Source organism: Plectropomus leopardus, chromosome 1 (genome assembly GCF_008729295.1).
Source record: "Plectropomus leopardus isolate mb chromosome 1, YSFRI_Pleo_2.0, whole genome shotgun sequence".
In the NCBI taxonomy this organism is placed as follows: domain Eukaryota; kingdom Metazoa; phylum Chordata; class Actinopteri; order Perciformes; family Serranidae; genus Plectropomus; species Plectropomus leopardus.
In genome coordinates, this window is record NC_056463.1 from 31,748,983 (window position 1) to 31,754,982 (window position 6,000).

At 42.9% G+C, this 6,000-nt stretch overlaps 1 protein-coding gene across 2 annotated transcripts in view; it reads right to left on the bottom strand.

Annotated features, from left to right (window-relative positions):
• The window catches only part of LOC121944666 (carbohydrate sulfotransferase 8-like), a 200,018-nt gene extending 194,780 nt beyond the window's left edge, over positions 1-5,238 (bottom strand). For both annotated transcript variants that reach the window (XM_042488552.1, XM_042488543.1), the window contains exon 1: positions 5,144-5,238. The gene's annotated coding sequence lies outside the window, so the exon portion shown is untranslated. The remainder of the gene's footprint in view (positions 1-5,143) is intronic.
• Positions 5,239-6,000: the final 762 nt, after the last annotated feature.

A 6,000-nucleotide genomic window follows, 5' to 3' on the forward strand; every position in this document is an offset into this window, starting at 1 on the left:
TGATGCTCTCCCTTTTCAGGCACAAAACATCTTAATTGATCAAAATATTTTCAGTAAATTGGTCATCATAATCTTGTTTACTGTTTTGGTTCACTCTCCTTTCTCTCATTGCATTGTTTTGGGCTGCAGCAGGCAGCTGCTTTCAATAAAAAAGCTGTTAAACAAAGTGGAATATTTAGCAGCTATTTATTTCAGGAGTAAATTCAGGAGAAAATTGAGATAAAAAAGAATGAAAACTGGTTTTTATTTTGCCCAGTGACCAGACCCCCAACTGTTTGCCAATAAGTTCACTATGTCAGCTTTAAGGTGACAACATGTTAATGCTTTCACAGCAGAGTAGATAGTGTAGCATAGTAGTAGTGGCACGATATGCCACATAAAGTAAATTCTCAGCCACTTCTTACAGAGTCAACAGCAGAATAAAACCACTGAATAAAAAAACATAGAGATGTTTGAACAAAGCAGCTACAGCAAATAAGTAAATCAAAGCAAAACGAGCTTTTGCACAGCCCAAAGCCTGCGCACATACACGCACACATGAACGCACACATTTTAGAGTAACAGTCATGGAGTTTGTTGTTGTCCTCATACGTCTGAAGGAGACAGTTGAGCACCACAATCTGGATGCATAATAAAACCAGTCCACCCAACTCCTCTGTCTCAGTGTGTTCCCCAAAGTTTTCAGAAACTGAAAACCATAGTGTTCCTTCATACCCCCTTTATGTACGACAGTCCTGCACTTTGTACATACACCATCCACTCCAACAAACTCTCTTCGAGTCCAGCATGGTACATAAATGTAGAGTTTCAACAACTCAAACTAACGTCTTTGAATATCATCCAGGCAGGGTTGATGTTCTTACCACAACATGATATTTAGAAACATGCAAACACAATTTCTAGAAACCAGAGTGGGATTTGGGCAATTTAACAGAATCAGTGACCTGGCAGCCTCACAGCAAATATTTGTATCCAGTTTGTTTCTGAAATTGTACCTGATATCCATTGAACCAGTCACAAAACACAATTTGTATATAAAGGACATAAAAAGCTTTATGGATGAACAGCAACAAAATGGAATGGCCATAGACAGTTACTGTAAACGTTTGCAAAAATGTTTATGTTGTATAGTTCATATGTTTTTGTGTTGATCAATATTTTAGATGTCAGAGAGTGTACATCATTATTGATTTCCTGGCTTTTTAAGATAGGAAATGAGAGGCTGACCAACCTATGGTTGTTTTTGTTCTTTTCATGGAGTTTGTTGTAAAAGCGGAAAATATAGAATAACAGCAGCCTAGTCCTTTAAGAAACATGAAGCTCCTTTGTTGTTTCTTAAACACAACAGTTTGCACAAAATAGTGCCATTACTGAACTGGATTGTGTCTATACATCACAGTCTTCTCTGGAGAAAGGATTTCACAAAGGAAGAGCTTCTGGTTCCCTCACAGTGTGAGGAAGAAAACCAGAGCTGCAGTGTGCCCGCAGTGACACACTCAGGAGAGCGCTACTCTGAGGCGAGCACAGATTCCTGGTTTAAGTAGAGATTGGATGCTGAAGACAGACCATATTTATAGCCGGGGATAGGAATAATTCATCGTGATCAAAGTGCAGATCATGCGCCATTCCATCAGAGAGCAGATGTGGCAGAATGAAAAGAGCATGCTTTCTTCTCCGTGTGCTTTCTAGCGGCCTCCCCAAATGGAAAACAGCGAGGCGAAGTTATCTCAGTGGAGCCACTGTGTGTTTGTGGTCATGTGCTCTGCGCTCGTTCTCAGGCGGCTTCTCTTTAGGAGCGAGGTGTAACATGCAGTACAAAAAAGAGGTGGACGGGGTGCAACACACACGCAACACATTCTTTCATTGAGCGGGGAGTGAATATCTGAGCTCACAACAGGGGGGCCGTGTGCCTGAAGCCATGTGTCATAAAGCACACATATGACCGCTGCACATCACATGGCTCCTGTACATGTGAATAAATTTGACCACAGAGTCAGAGGTCAGAGCTGAGTGAAAAGTTGCAATTTCTGATTGAGGTAACACTCTATTTTACATGCTTTCTGTGTGTCGTTTGCCATGAAGCTTTGATTTGCTGCTTAATATTATCAGTGAATGCCTCTGTCAGCATTGAGACCGCACATGTTGACACAAAAACAAACATCCCACCATACCAGATTCTTTCTTCTAATTTTTCTCTCACCCCTCATACATTCACTTTCCCGAGGACACACACACGTTCCCCTTTTTTTCCTCCCTTCTTTTGTTTTTAGTCCCTCCTGCCCTTTTTCTCTCCCAATAATACTCTCTCTCTCTCTCTGCAATCACACACAAACACAGACACACACATGCCTGCTTCTTCCAGTTTCATTTTCTCTCCCCACCCACACACAGACACACAAATGTGCCTGTTTCTCTCTCTCTTTCATTTTCTGCGTCTCCAACCCTTTCTGCTTCCCTGTCACTTCTTCAGTGCACACACATACGCACCCACACACAAAGAAATACACACACACACACACACACAAGCACAGGCACAGACATACCAGCTCCTTCATCTTCTCTTTTATTTCTTCTCCCTCCCACACTTTTCCTTTTGCTACTTCCATGCACACACACACTGAGGCGCCTGTTTCTCTCATTTTCTCTCTCTCTCTCACTCTCTCTCCTCCAATCACTCCTTCAACATGCACTCATACGCACACACATAGTACCTCTTTCTCTCTGTCTTTTTACTGTTTCTCTCATCCCGTCTCTCTCCCACAATCACACACGGTCTACCGGCAGTCCAGCTTCCCTTACTCCCAGCTGGGCTTGGACAGCTCTCTTCCTCTGGCCTCACTGGGCCATCTGGAGTGCAATGTCCCCGCTCCGCTGGTCCCCTGCCAGCCGCTGAGCCTCCCAGGATGAGCGCAGCATCTTCAAGCACAATTTGTACGCGTCAAAGCTCGGCTGTGTGTCCAGTGACCCAGCTGAGTGAAGTCATTGAGTCTTGCATTTCCCCACCTCAAAGGAGCCTCATTCTGCTTTGATGACACCTGCGCTCCCCCATCTTTCCGGATGGAGGACGGCACAGTAATTGATTAAAGCCGCTGAGCAACCTTACTAGCAATTACAGCTCTGTTTATGAGCTTGTGGAGGGTTTGTCTTTGCATGAGGAGTGAATATCAAGAATCTGGCACACAAGTCAAGTGCCTCAACGAGCTTTTCAGGTGGAAATACACCTGTGGGCTGCGTGAATTACAAAGTCTAGCTGGATTAGGGAGAAGATTGCATCTCGACTTGTACAGGCATGCAAGACTTAAATTAAATTATGCATGGGATGCTGGCTAGGACTCTTGTCTGTCCATGGGAAGTGCTACATTTACAAATACGAGGAAAACAAACCATCTTGTAACTAGCAGCAAAATTTGCATTCAATAATATCAACTTCTCTGACTAAATAGTTATACTAAGTTATATAATCCTTTAAATAAAGGGTAAAAGACTGGACTTGAGGCACCAATATGCAGACATGTCCACTACAGCTTTAATGACTGAAATATAAAACACCAACATGTATTTCAATACAAAAGAAAAAATGTGCCTTTGAAATTAAGTCTCACCTTTTGAAATTAATCCCAATTTAAGTTATTCAGCCACAAGTTTCCCACCTCAAAGGGGCCTTGTTCTGCTTTGATGACACCCACACTCCCTCTCAGCTCGACAGAGTAATTAATTAAAGCAACTAAGTCACAGTGCTTGCAATTACAACAGTTTAAGATCTTCTAGATCTAAACAATCTTTTTATAACTGACCATCAACATGCATAGGCAATATGAAAAATCAAAGTAAACAAGATGGAAACATTGTGTTAGTTGCACAAAGTAATACAAACCCTCTTATTGGGTAATCAGTTTCCATTAGCTTGATTTGTCCCAGGCTGCTTTTACTCAGATCTCAACAACACCCGGGAAGCGTCTTGAGTTTTAAAGTCACTACAAAGCTTAAGGTTGTTGAGCAAAATCATTTGTGCTATAAAGTGGCATAACCCAAAACACATGCCTGAGGCCAGTTAGTGTGCTATTTTTAGTCTTGTGAACACGCCGATCCTATGTGACACCCCAACAACAACACACACAAACTCTGTCCTAATCTTTTCTATTCTCAGATTGTGCTTCAGCCACAGGTTTACCAAGCTTGAAAAAATAATAAAAGCCATTAAAAATGTGGAATGGATCACTGACCCTCATCATCGATTAGTTAAGTTATTTTTTTAAACATGAATTGTTTTGGAAAGCACAGGAAGCACTATAACAAAGCACACACACACACACACAACACACACACACACACACACACACAAAAGCTGTAGCATACGGATGTGTGTTGCATGAAGTTATCAGGAACCAGCAGGCAGCAAAGTGAGAGACCAACACAAACCACATGCTTCTCCAGTCGCTGCTCCAATACAAAGAGTCTATACTGTACACAACGCAGCCCAAACAAAGCATGAGGAGTGATGTATACAGGAGTATGAAACCATGCTGTGTGCCTTATTTGCACACAAGATACACACCTAACTGTCACTCCAACAATCAAACTGTCATATCAGACTTAACAGCAGAGAAATCAAACTGAAATAACAGGCAATAATACACTTACTTTTACAGTGACCCCATGGTATCATCATTTCTCTGAGAAATGTTTGCATTGGAAGTAAATGCTGTAATTAAAAAGAAAAGGGGGACGACAAACACTGCAGGCATTCTCAAACTTTGGTGTTAAAATGTTTGAAAGCCACAGCAGGAAGGAAAAATTAATTTAGGGTGAACAGCTGAATGGACACCAAGGGAAATTTAGTAAAAGTAAAATACATGATAATGTCCGACAGAGTGAAATCAACAGGCAATAATTGGCAACTGTGGGTCAGTACTTGCTCATACTTTTTAAATACAGCATGCACGACCAACTGAAGAGTGATTGATACCGCAACTTTGAACCTATAGCCAATCTATAAGATCAAACTTTAAAATAAAACGCCTGCAAACACTCGGGACAACACACAGACAACAGAGTGCACGCTAATGGCTTTGGAGTGTGTAATACGAGATCTCAGAGACATGACTGATACAGCGTATCTACTGTACGACGCATCCACACTTACCTTGCTGAAGCTGGCAAATAGCACGAAGCTCAGAGAGCGAAGTGTGAGCGTCTCCCTCTCCTTCACTAGTTGATCAGCCAAGTCTTTTTCTGTTTCAGCACCACGGAGAGCGCGTCCGCCTCTTTGAGGGGGGAATGGTGCAAGTTAATGGTTGACGCTGCGAACGCATCGACCGCGCACACCGACAGCACGTCTCTCCCTCAAGTTTGATGCCACCTCGTTGATGCTCTGGCTGGAGCAAACATGACTCGCCGTGCCTGCTGCTTTCAGAAAGAGTACGGCCAATCACAACGCCTCTCGCTCTTTTGCTCTCACATCTTTGCGCATCCCCGAAGAGTCTCCGAGGACCGGTGCCTGTCTGCCTCCAGGCGGGGCACGGCTGCAGATATAGTGACTTTAAGACTGGCTTCTCCTGCTATTGGAGCACATCTTCATTTTCAAGGGGCTCTTCTTTGTCTTCGAGGCGATGCTGGTAAAGATAAGGGTGTGAATATCCTCCCCGCGCGTCGACTCGGGAGCGGAGCAGAAGGAGCCGGGAGCAGGAGGAGTGTCTTTTACGGTCCGAGTTCATTAAAGACTCTTCTAATATGGATGAGCTCCGTGTCTCAGCGTTATTATAACCCGTCTTTTCTTCCCAAATGGCGGGATCATGGCGTCTATCAAGTCTATCACCGCCATAATAAATGCAACTGAGCTCCAGTAGATGTTTATCAAAGATGTGAGAAAAAGACATATCCAACCGATTAAGTCCAACGTCATAAATTCATTATGAATTGGGTATTAATCGTGATTTAGAAAACAGTGCCACTGTGCATGTTGGAGTGTTTATAAATGTCTTTTTGTGTCTGAGAATGACT